The sequence below is a fragment of the Oncorhynchus kisutch genome, linkage group LG21 (genome assembly GCF_002021735.2).
Source record: "Oncorhynchus kisutch isolate 150728-3 linkage group LG21, Okis_V2, whole genome shotgun sequence".
NCBI lineage: Eukaryota > Metazoa > Chordata > Actinopteri > Salmoniformes > Salmonidae > Oncorhynchus > Oncorhynchus kisutch.
The window spans coordinates 24,085,084-24,097,356 of NC_034194.2; the positions used below are offsets into that span (position 1 = coordinate 24,085,084).

Below are 12,273 nucleotides of genomic sequence, written 5' to 3' on the forward strand. Positions count from 1 at the left end.
ATTTTTATTGTAGGCTTTTACATCTATTGAAAATGAATAATACATATCAAATGAAAGCGTGTCAACACTTCTCAGTTGTTCATTTTGTTCATAGGGAATTACTAAAACATGGGTCGGCAACAGTTGGCCCACAATACAAAATAATTCATCTATATACTGAATTAATCTATATACAGGGAGTACCTGTACCAGATCAATATGCAATGGTTCATTGGAACAGTCTAAAATGTTGCACGTACACTGCTGCCATCTACTTGCCAAAATATAAATTGTGCCTATAGTCCTAAATCAGATAATGACCTTTCTCTTGCATTTCATAGATGATGGATCAAAGAAAATACAACAAAACAAAAAAATAAAATGTTCTTTGGTATTATCTTTTACCAGATCTAATGTGTTATATTCTGCATTAATTTCACATTTCCACAAACTTCAAAGTGTTTGAAATGGTATCAAGAATATGCATACCCTTGCTTCAGGTCCTGAGCTATAGGCAGTTAGATTTGGGTACGTCGTTTTAGGCAAAAATCAAATAAAAAAGGGTCCGATCCTTAAGAGGTTCTTCTTGTGTTACTATTTTTATATTTATAATTATTGGCATTGTTGGGAAGGACTCGTAAACAAGCATTTCATGGTAAAGTCTACACCTGTTGTACTCGGCGCATGTGACAAATACATTTTATTTGATTTTGAGTGATTTTTATTCATTTTTTGGGGGTCAAAAGAAACCAGGAATTCAACTAAAAATGTGTTTAATTTAGGAAAACTCCTCCCATGTGTTCACACACACAAAAAAAGAGACACACTTTTGTGATTGTGTCTTAATGTGATCAAGGAACTAAATTCCTTGATTATCCATCCACAATCTAGATTTAGCCAATCGACCCATGGCTGAATCTAGATGCCTACCCCTGGTAGTCCAAATGAGAGGGCAAACGACCTCTGCTCTGAATGGTGTGGGTAAAAGTGGGAAACAATCTCAGCCGATGCCCTGTGGATGGGATCTTATTGCTAACTACTGTCAGCATCACTGACAGCATCACTGACTGTTAAAGGCTGTCTGTATCCCCCCAAAAAATGAACTGAAACAGTAGGCTAGTTCAGATCAATAACTGTGAATGACATACAGTACCAGTTTGGACACACCTACATTGTAGAATAATAGGAAAAGACATCAAAACAATGAAATAACACTTATGGATTCATAACAAAGTAGTAACTGAAAAAGTGTCAAACAAATCAAAATATATCTTAGATTTTAGATTCTTCAAAGTAGCCACCCTTTGCCTTGATGACAGCTTTGCCCACTCTTGGCATTCTCTCAACCAGCTTCATGAGTAATGCTTTTCCAACAGTCTTGAAGGTGTTCCCACATATGCTGAGCACTTGTTGACTGCTTTTCCTTCACTCTGCAGTCCAACTCATCCCAAACCATCTCAATTGGGTTGAGGTCCGGTGATTGTGAAGGCCAGGTTATCTAATGCAGCACTCCATCACTCTCCTTGATCAAATAGCCCTTACACAGCCTGGAGGTGTGTTTAGGGTCATTGTCCAGTTGAAAAACAAATAATAGTCCCAGTAAGCTCAAACCAGATGGGATGGCGTATCACTGCAAAATGCTGTGGTAGACATGCTGGTTAAGTGTGCCTTGACTTCTAAATTAATCACAGACAGTGTCACCAGCAAAGCACCCCCACACCATCACACCACCTCCTCCATGCTTCATGGTGGGAACCACACATGCAGAGATCATCCGTTCACCTACTCTGCGTCTCACAAAGACACGGTGGTTGGAACCCAAAATCTCAAATTCGGACTCATCAGACCAAAGGACAGATTTCCACCAGTCTAAAGTCCATTGCTCATGTTTCTTGGCCCAAGCAAGTCTGTTCTTCTTGTTGGTGTTCTTTTTTGATTACTATATGATTTACATAAGTGTTATTTCATCGTTCTGATGTCTTCACTCTTATTCTAAAATGTAGAAAATAGTAAAAAATGAAGAAAAACCCTTGAAGCAGTATGTGTGTCCAAACGTTTGACTGGTGCTGTATATATTTTTTATATTATGTCCATGCGTGTCATCTCCCCAACAACGACAACTGCAAAACATGCCCCAATGGGATCATCTGTATTGCCACTAATTTGCCACTAATTGTTAACCTGCTCTCCCAGTAACGTCATTGCAGCATTGTTTTCTGACCCATTGATCCCCAGAGGGTGGCCCAGGGACAGTAAGGTAAGGTACATCCCTCTTGGTACGTTAACCCACCATATTAGCTCTCTCCTTCTGTGCCAATGGCCTAATAATCTCTCTTTGAGAGAGAGGGAGGGAGGGAGAGAAATGGCAACACACACACAACACATTAACCATGTGACTCCTTACACAACCAATCCCAGGCTTTATATATCACCTGTAGGGATGAGTCTCTCAGGAGAGATCAAAACAGCCCTTGACAGTGCAGGTGTGTGTTGGTGTTTTTGAGCAGGCGTGTGTGTTCTTCGGACACAGGAGAGAGCTGCTACCGCCGCACTCAGCCCAGTGGAGGACACCAAGGCCAGAGTGAGAGAAGGAGAGAGAGAAGGGACATAGAGCCAGGTTGCTAAAAAATAAACTCCTCAGGGTTGTTGGAGAGTTGATCTGGTTTCTACTGGGAAAAGGTTCTAGAGACCGCTAAGATGTTTTTCCGCATCCCTCGACTGACCCCTGGATACATCAGATACTTGCAGGTGCGTAAGCAGCATGATTTTGGTAATAGATGCTTAGATAAATATGCCTTTAGAGCACAGTCTAGAAGAGCCTGTCAATCAAATAGAACTCTCACACATTAATAACAAAATAATTTGATCACCTATTAATTGACACTGTTTTGCTATATTGTGTGACTCAACAATATGGAATGGAAGCAAAACTGTTTGATATTGAGTGCATGTTTACCTTATTTTACGATGTACAGGTAACTGCAAAAATAAAGGAGACACTTGAGTAAATGAGGGATACAAAGTATATTGAAAGCAGGTGCTTCCACACAGGTGTGGTTCCTGAGTTAATTAAGCAATTAACATCCCATCATGCTTAGGGTCATGTATACAAATGCCCTGTTGCCCATTATTTTAGCTATCATGGCTAGAAGTGACTTTGAAAGAGGGGTCTTAAAGAAGTGTTGGGTGTTTTGGCTGTGTGTGTGTGTGTGTGTGTGTGTGTGTGTGTGTGTGTGTGTGTGTGTGTGTGTGTGTGTGTGTGTGTGTGTGTGTGTGTGTGTGTGTGTGTGTGTGTGTGTGTGTGTGTGTGTGTGTCTCAGTCACCAGATCCCAACCCAATTGACCACTTATGAGAGATTCTGGAGCAGCATCAGAAAAAACATTTTCCACCAACATCAACAAAACACCAAATGATGGAATTTCTTGTGGAAGAAGAGTTTTGCATGTCTCCATTAGAGTTCCAGACACTTGTAGAATCTATGTCGAGGCACATTGAAGTTGTTCTGCGGCTCGTGTTGGCCCAATGCCCGAGACAGTTTATGTTGATGTTTCCTTTATTTTGTCAGTTACCTGTACATCTATCTGGCCATATCCTGTATTGTATTGTATAGACTAGTTAAGGGTCTTGACAGTGTCACCGTCCAGAGCCCAGCGGGTGTCCAGTGTGTTTCCGGGTGAGCAGGATAAGCAGGATTAGTCCCCCCTGCAGCCTTTGAATGGATATGCATTGACGACACAAGCTGCTTCAGGGTCAAGTTAATGTCCTCTTAGTAAGATCTACAGTCAAATGACCTGAGCTCCATGCTCTCAATCGCCCCATGGGTATTTTAGGACCATGCAGCTAGATTTAGAAGCCTATTTAGTTTTTTCAGGTCGAGAAGTGTCAAGCCTGATTAACTGTGTTTGGAGCTCACCAGTTAGCTAAGTTAGATAACTCACAGGTTAGATTCAAATAAACATTCTCAGTCACAGAAGCTGAGTGGTGTCATAAATGTGCAATTACTTGTCAAAAATATATATATATTTGACTTTAAGGCTCTTTTCTATAATCTAACAACATAGAGCTAAGATAAAATAATAACTCAATTTATATCTGATTTTATTTGGCCCCAGGTTTTCGGAGCAAATATTTTTTTTACCATTTTGTATTATTTATTGTTGAACATAAAAGACTGTAAAAACACCAGCAAATCAGCTCCAAGTGATTTTAATTTTGAAATCTGTTCCAAAGTATTCCCACCCATAATAGAGAGATATATCTGATCGTATATAAATGTAATCAAGGTTTGAAATTATTAAGTTTGAATCAAATATTATATCTGTTTGGGCTTCTTGCAGTCAATTTGCAGTTTACAAATTATTTGTAGTTATGTTCCCCCCCCCAGTAGCCCGGATCTTCCCCATGGTAAGACCATCACGGGGATGAAAAATATGCTTGACCACTGTCACATGTTTAAGGACTCCAGAACAGCACAGGCCAGATGGAAGGTTTCTCTGCCGTCGCCATGGTGACGACCCCTCTCTCTTGACCTTTCAGACTCAAGCTGCCCAGACCGTGCTGCAGAGCCGGGAAGGCCCCTTGATGTCGAGGGTGGCCATGCTGCTAGGGCTGATGGGAGTTGGGATGTCTGGGTACAGCTCACGACAGCTCACCCTGCACTGCAAGCCCTCCGCTAACCTGCTGAGATGAGGCAAGACACAACACCTCTGACCTTCCACCCTGAAGACGACAACATGGATAAGATTGATTACTGGTGCATATCCAATACCCCTGGATTCCACTTACACTACAAGAATAATTAGTCTCTGTTTCCTAAAACGGTTTTGTTTTAGTTGAGTTTTTGTTTGTTACCCTTGCACCTTTGATTTCCCCCATTGTGGTTGAAGTTTGGGACGAACCAAGTTCAGATTCTTATTCTGAAAAGTTTAACATTGAAGATCGATACTTTAAGGTTCCACACGCGCAGTTATGACCATATAAGATTATCCCTCCATTTAAAAAAATCAATATTCTTTTAAACTACCTCTCCCTTTCAAACCAGTTAAAGTGTCATTCATCCAACATACATCAATCCATTCTTATTGAGCTGTTTTCTTGAGCTGGTAACATCCTCAACTTTAACCACCCATTTTCTTTTTGTAATTCTGTGCCTTAAAGGGAGCGATCCATTAAAATCAGTTTAAAACACCAAATGGTGTTACCTCACGCTAACCCAAGAAGACCCTAACCCAAGAAATAAAGACATCGCAATGGAGAAATATTAAATATGTCAAATATTTTTCAAAACCTGCCGAAATTCCCCAGTCCGCCTGTTTATTGCCATTCTCTTGTCTGTGTTTGGCAAGGCATGTACACAGAGATTAGCACCTCTGTCTTAGGGAAGGTATCCAGTGTTTTCCTGAATAATGTAACGAGTGGCAGGAAAGGAGAGCGAAATCAAAATGGTAGCATCTTGGAACTCTGAGAATCCAGTTGGTCATAGGGATTATAAAAATGTTTTTTTGTCTGTTATCATCAATGCTCTTGATTCTGGAGACAAGATTCCTTCATTTGGTACTTGCTTTACCTTCTTTGTCTGCTATGTTTGCATGCAAAGAAATACAGGAAAAATCATTTGACCAAGATTCAAAATGTACTCAACCGACCTGCTTCAAATTGTATTTTCTAATATCTTTTTTTATTTGGTCAAGCCCAACTTTTTTCCATTGAACCTTTTTGATTTTGCACAGTGAAAAGATTGATATTTTTACATACATTCTTTTCACCAAAACACTCTGACACTTTGCACTTTTTTAAGAATGTATGTGTGTGTACATAATATGTACATAATGTACATATCTGAATTATTGAAGCTTGAAGAGATTAGTAGATGGTTAAGTGACATGGAAAGTGACGCCAGATTGGTTTGAGAACTAGTCTGGGTGGAATCCAGCTGGATTCACACACGGCACCACAGTTTGGTATCAGGCATCCAGGACAGCCACCCTGGATGGACCTCACTGGACAAATGCCACCGTATGTGTGAATTCACCGAGATTCCTCCAAGTTGTCCTCCATGTTTGTCAGAATTGGGATGTTTAGATTAATGGCCATATGGTCTCTTAACATAGCTAGTATGAAATACTATTTATATTTCCTTTAGATTCAGAACATGCAGTACACACTTTGTAATAAGGGAAATAAATTTAACACGACAGCATATGAATGTATCACCGACACAATGTATGTTTCTTAGTGGTATACTGTAATTGTAAACATGAACGTACTGTAGGTTACTGTGTCATAACCATGGGATCCCACTAGTCTGGTTTAGAGGAAACAGTGGATGTAACCAGACCTTAGATTTACACTGGATTCTCCAATAGAACAGATTACCATGCCGTTGGTAGTTGTCCAGTGATCCAGTGGTCTTCCGGTGATCCAGTAGTCTTCCAGTGATCCAATTAGGAGAAGTGTCTCTTTTATGTCCAGCTTCACCAGTATAAAGGGTTAGTGACCCTAAATAGTGACCCTAAATAGTGACCCTAAATAGAGACCCTGCTATAGAGACCCTGCTATAGAGACCCAGACCAGTGAGAGGAACATAGTAGGAGTTCTGAAACCCCTAGTTTATCTTAGTCAATGTAATGTTACATGAACTTGGTGAAGAACTGACACAGAATTCAATTCGGGAACATGATTGATATTGAAAGCTGCAATGGGGGAGTGATGTTATCTCTATACACAGTGTAAAGGGTCATTGCTGTTTAATAGCTATAGTACACTACAGTGCTGTTTGTTTTACACGGTTACATTTCATACCAAAAGGCTTACAATAGGCCTATCTTTGTATTGTTGCTAAATGTAACAATGTTGTTTAGGAATGCCATAGTGAATTGAAGAATTATGACTGCTTCACAAAGCACCCTTGAATATCTATTCATGTTTATTGTTATGATACAGCATGTATCAATACTATGAATAAAAACCTATAAACGGATGAAATTGTCCTTCTATTCTTCACCTTTCTTGTCATGTTTGGCAGTAAAAAGAAGAAGCACAGATTACAATGAAATGCTGATTCTACTCACTAGATGTCAGTAATGGTTTTACTTTTGCAGGCCCACATTTTTCCCAATTTCCCATTTCATGTATAATTTTTTTATTTCACCTTTATTTAACGAGGCAAGCCCATTTCATGTACCACTAAGATTTTAAGAACAATGAGCTCAGTAAGCAGATTGCTGCGGTCCCAGTAAAGTGATCACCGACTCAGACTGGTGGTTAGCACAACGCTGTTCACGGTCAAGGCTACGGCTGCACGGCCGCCCGGTGCTAAGAACTGACCCAGTTAGCAGTAAGCTCCTTTAGGGGCCCAGCCTGCTCCAAAATCCATCCCAGTAACGGCTAGTACAGGTTACGGCGACACGCCATCCGCCCAGGGCTTTCATACAAACAACAGCTTAGAGCTGAGGAGCTTTCCAGTAAGAAATGGACCGAAAAAAACAGGGAATGACAAAGTACCACGCACACACACACACAGACACACACGCATGCACCCGCACCCACACCCACACAAACACATACACACACACACCAGCGAGACACACATGCTTGCCTGGGCTTTCATGAGGTCACTATAGGCCTCAGGGTCTTAGGGACAGGAGACAGATGCACATTAATACTCTCTCTTTTACATAGCTTCATACATACACTCGCTGTAACACTTACTCTACTGAAAAACACATGCACATGCACACACGTACACACGTACACACACACACACACACTACTCCATTGTGTGTCTGTGTCAGTATTTGGTGGCTCTTGTTACACTCTCTTACAGCCAGTAACAAAGAGATGAATGTCTCTGCAACTGAGGACAGGGATAAGAGAGAAGGAAAGAGAGAAGGAATGAGATCTAGCCAATCCCTCCCATACCATGCCTGAGGTCTTTGAGGACTGTTTGTGCGTGTGTGTGTGTTTAACTGTTAGTAAACAAACAAAGGTTTGACCAACTGGGGACAATTTGTTAGTAACCACGAGGTCAAATGCTATTTCTAGGGGGTTTAGGGTTAAGGTTAGAATTACCGTTAGAGTTAGAACTATGTTAAGGGTTAGTTTTAGGGTTAGGAGCTAGGGTTCGTTTTAGGGTTAGGAGCTAGGGTTAGTTTTAGGGTTAGGAGCTAGGGTTAGTTTTAGGGTTAGGAGCTAGGGTTAGTTTTAGGGTTAGGAGCTAGGGTTAGTTTTAGGGTTAGGAGCTAGGGTTAGTTTTAGGGTTAGGAGCTAGTGTTAGTTTTAGGGTTAGGAGCTAGGGTTAGTTTTAAGGTTAGGAGCTAGGGTTAGTTTTAGGGTTAGGAGCTAGGGTTAGTTTTAGGGTTAGGAGCTAGGGTTAGTTTTAGGGTTAGGAGCTAGGGTTAGTTTTAGGGTTAGGAGCTAGGGTTAGTTTTAGGGTTAGGAGCTAGGGTTAGTTTTAGGGTTAGGAGCTAGGGTTAGTTTTAGGGTTAGGAGCTAGTGTTAGTTTTAGGGTTAGGAGCTAGGGTTAGTTTTAAGGTTAGGAGCTAGGGTTAGTTTTAGGGTTAGGAGCTAGGGTTAGTTTTAGGGTTAGTTTTAGGGTTAGGAGCTAGGGTTAGTTTTAGGGTTAGGAGCTAGGGTTAGTTTTAGGGTTAGGAGCTAGGGTTAGTTTTAGGGTTAGGAGCTAGGGTTAGTTTTAGGGTTAGGAGCTAGGGTTAGTTTTAGGGTTAGGAGCTAGGATTAGTTTTAGGGTTAGGAGCTAGGGTTAGTTTTTAGGGTTAGGAGCTAGGGTTAGTTTTAGGGTTAGGAGCTCGGGTTAGTTTTAGGGTTAGGAGCTAGTGTTAGTTTTAGGGTTAGGAGCTAGGGTTAGTTTTAAGGTTAGGAGCTAGGGTTAGTTTTAGGGTTAGGAGCTAGGGTTAGTTTTAGGGTTAGGAGCTAGGGTTAGTTTTAGGGTTAGGAGCTAGGGTTAGTTTTAGGGTTAGGAGCTAGGGTTAGTTTTAGGGTTAGGAGCTAGGGTTAGTTTTTGGGTTAGGAGCTAGTGTTAGTTTTAGGGTTAGGAGCTAGGGTTAGTTTTAAGGTTAGGAGCTAGGGTTAGTTTTAGGGTTAGGAGCTAGGGTTAGTTTTAGGGTTAGGAGCTAGGGTTAGTTTTAGGGTTAGGAGCTAGGGTTAGTTTTAGGGTTAGGAGCTAGGGTTAGTTTTAGGGTTAGGAGCTAGGGTTAGTTTTAGGGTTAGGAGCTAGGGTTCGTTTTAGGGTTAGGAGCTAGGGTTAGTTTTAGGGTTAGGAGCTAGGGTTAGTTTTAGGGTTAGGAGCTAGGGTTAGTGTTAGGGTTAGGAGCTAGGGTTAGTTTTAGGGTTAGGAGCTAGGGTTAGTTTTAGGGTTAGGAGCTAGGGTTCGTTTTAGGGTTAGGAGCTAGGGTTAGTGTTAGGGTTAGGAGCTAGGGTTAGTTTTAGGGTTAGGAGCTAGGGTTAGTTTTAGGGTTAGGAGCTAGGGTTAGTTTTAGGGTTAGGAGCTCGGGTTAGTTTTAGGGTTAGGAGCTAGGGTTAGTGTTAGGGTTAGGAGCTAGGGTTAGTTTTAGGGTTAGGAGCTAGGGTTAGTTTTAGGGTTAGGAGCTAGGGTTAGTTTTAGGGTTAGGAGCTAGTGTTAGTTTTAGGGTTAGGAGCTAGGGTTAGTTTTAGGGTTAGGAGCTAGTGTTAGTTTTAGGGTTAGGAGCTAGGGTTAGTTTTAGGGTTAGGAGCTAGGGTTAGTTTTAGGGTTAGGAGCTAGGTTTAGTTTTAGGGTTAGGAGCTAGGGTTAGTTTTAGGGTTAGGAGCTAGTGTTAGTTTTAGGGTTAGGAGCTAGTGTTAGTTTTAGGGTTAGGAGCTAGCGTTAGTTTTAGGGTTAGGAGCTCGGGTTAGTTTTAGGGTTAGGAGCTAGGGTTAGTTTTAGGGTCAGGAGCTCGGGTTAGTTTTAGGGTTAGGAGCTCGGGTTAGTTTTAGGGTTAGGAGCTCGGGTTAGTTTTAGGGTTAGGAGCTCGGGTTAGTTTTAGGGTTAGGAGCTAGGGTTAGTTTTAGGGTTAGGAGCTAGGGTTAGTTTTAGGGTTAGGAGCTAGGGTTAGTTTTAGGGTTAGGAGCTAGGGTTAGTTTTAGGGTTAGGAGCTAGGGTTAGTTTTAGGGTTAGGAGCTAGGGTTAGTTTTAGGGTTAGGAGCTAGGGTTAGTTTTAGGGTTAGGAGCTAGGGTTAGTTTTAGGGTTAGGAGCTAGGGTTAGTTTTAGGGTTAGGAGCTAGGGTTCGTTTTAGGGTTAGGAGCTAGGGTTAGTTTTAGGGTTAGGAGCTAGGGTTAGTTTTAGGGTTAGGAGCTAGGGTTAGTGTTAGGGTTAGGAGCTAGGGTTAGTTTTAGGGTTAGGAGCTAGGGTTAGTTTTAGGGTTAGGAGCTAGGGTTCGTTTTAGGGTTAGGAGCTAGGGTTAGTGTTAGGGTTAGGAGCTAGGGTTAGTTTTAGGGTTAGGAGCTAGGGTTAGTTTTAGGGTTAGGAGCTAGGGTTAGTTTTAGGGTTAGGAGCTCGGGTTAGTTTTAGGGTTAGGAGCTAGGGTTAGTGTTAGGGTTAGGAGCTAGGGTTAGTTTTAGGGTTAGGAGCTAGGGTTAGTTTTAGGGTTAGGAGCTAGGGTTAGTTTTAGGGTTAGGAGCTAGTGTTAGTTTTAGGGTTAGGAGCTAGGGTTAGTTTTAGGGTTAGGAGCTAGTGTTAGTTTTAGGGTTAGGAGCTAGGGTTAGTTTTAGGGTTAGGAGCTAGGGTTAGTTTAGGGTTAGGAGCTAGGTTTAGTTTTTAGGGTTAGGAGCTAGGGTTAGTTTTAGGGTTAGGAGCTAGTGTTAGTTTTAGGGTTAGGAGCTAGCGTTAGTTTTAGGGTTAGGAGCTAGCGTTAGTTTAGGGTTAGGAGCTCGGGTTAGTTTTAGGGTTAGGAGCTAGGGTTAGTTTTAGGGTCAGGAGCTCGGGTTAGTTTTAGGGTTAGGAGCTCGGGTTAGTTTTAGGGTTAGGAGCTCGGGTTAGTTTTAGGGTTAGGAGCTCGGGTTAGTTTTAGGGTTAGGAGCTAGGGTTAGTTTTAGGGTTAGGAGCTAGGGTTAGTTTTAGGGTTAGGAGCTAGGGTTAGTTTTAGGGTTAGGAGCTAGGGTTAGTTTTAGGGTTAGGAGCTCGGGTTAGTTTTAGGGTTAGGAGCTAGGGTTAGTTTTAGGGTTAGGAGCTCGGGTTAGTTTTAGGGTTAGGAGCTAGGGTTAGTTTTAGGGTTAGGAGCTAGGGTTAGTTTTAGGGTTAGGAGCTAGGGTTAGTTTTAGGGTTAGGAGCTAGGGTTAGTTTTAGGGTTAGGAGCTCGGGTTAGTTTTAGGGTTAGGAGCTCGGGTTAGTTTTAGGGTTAGGAGCTAGTGTTAGTTTTAGGGTTAGGAGCTAGGTTTAGTTTTAGGGTTAGGAGCTAGGGTTAGTTTTAGGGTTAGGAGCTAGTGTTAGTTTTAGGGTTAGGAGCTAGGTTTAGTTTTAGGGTTAGGAGCTAGGGTTAGTTTTTAGGGTTAGGAGCTAGGGTTAGTTTTAGGGTTAGGAGTTCGGGTTAGTTTTAGGGTTAGGAGCTCGGGTTAGTTTTAGGGTTAGGAGCTAGTGTTAGTTTTAGGGTTAGGAGCTAGGTTTAGTTTTAGGGTTAGGAGCTAGGGTTAGTTTTAGGGTTAGGAGCTAGGGTTAGTTTTAGGGTTAGGAGCTCGGGTTAGTTTTAGGGTTAGGAGCTCGGGTTAGTTTTAGGGTTAGGAGCTCGGGTTAGTTTTAGGGTTAGGAGCTAGTGTTAGTTTTAGGGTTAGGAGCTAGGTTTAGTTTTAGGGTTAGGAGCTAGGGTTAGTTTTAGGGTTAGGAGCTAGGGTTAGTTTTAGGGTTAGGAGCTAGGGTTAGTTTTAGGGTTAGGAGCTCGGGTTAGTTTTAGGGTTAGGAGCTCGGGTTCGTTTAGGGTTAGGAGCTAGTGTTAGTTTTAGGGTTAGGAGCTAGGTTTAGTTTTAGGGTTAGGAGCTAGTATTAGTGTTAGGGGTAGGATCTAGGGTTAGTTTTAGGGTTAGGAGCTAGGGTTAGTTTTAGGGTTAGGAGCTAGGGTTCATTTTAGGGTTAGGAGCTAGGGTTAGTTTTAGGGTTAGGAGCTCGGGTTAGTTTTAGGGTTAGGAGCTCGGGCTAGTTTTAAGGTTAGGAGCTAGGGTTAGTTTTAGGGTTAGGAGCTAGGGTTAGTTTTAGGGTTAGGAGCTAGGGTTAGTTTTAGGGTTAGGAGCTAGGGTTAGTTTTAGGGTTAGGAGCTCGGGTTAGTTTTAG

The 12,273-nt window shown here is 41.9% G+C and overlaps 1 long non-coding RNA gene across 1 annotated transcript; it reads left to right on the forward strand.

Annotated features, from left to right (window-relative positions):
* The first annotated feature begins 2,430 nt into the window (after nucleotides 1–2,430).
* On the forward strand, nucleotides 2,431–6,959 carry LOC116356179 (uncharacterized). The gene is made up of 2 exons (XR_004204652.1): nucleotides 2,431–2,727; nucleotides 4,517–6,959. It is a non-coding gene; the product is annotated as an uncharacterized LOC116356179 (long non-coding RNA).
* The last annotated feature ends 5,314 nt before the right edge of the window (nucleotides 6,960–12,273 follow it).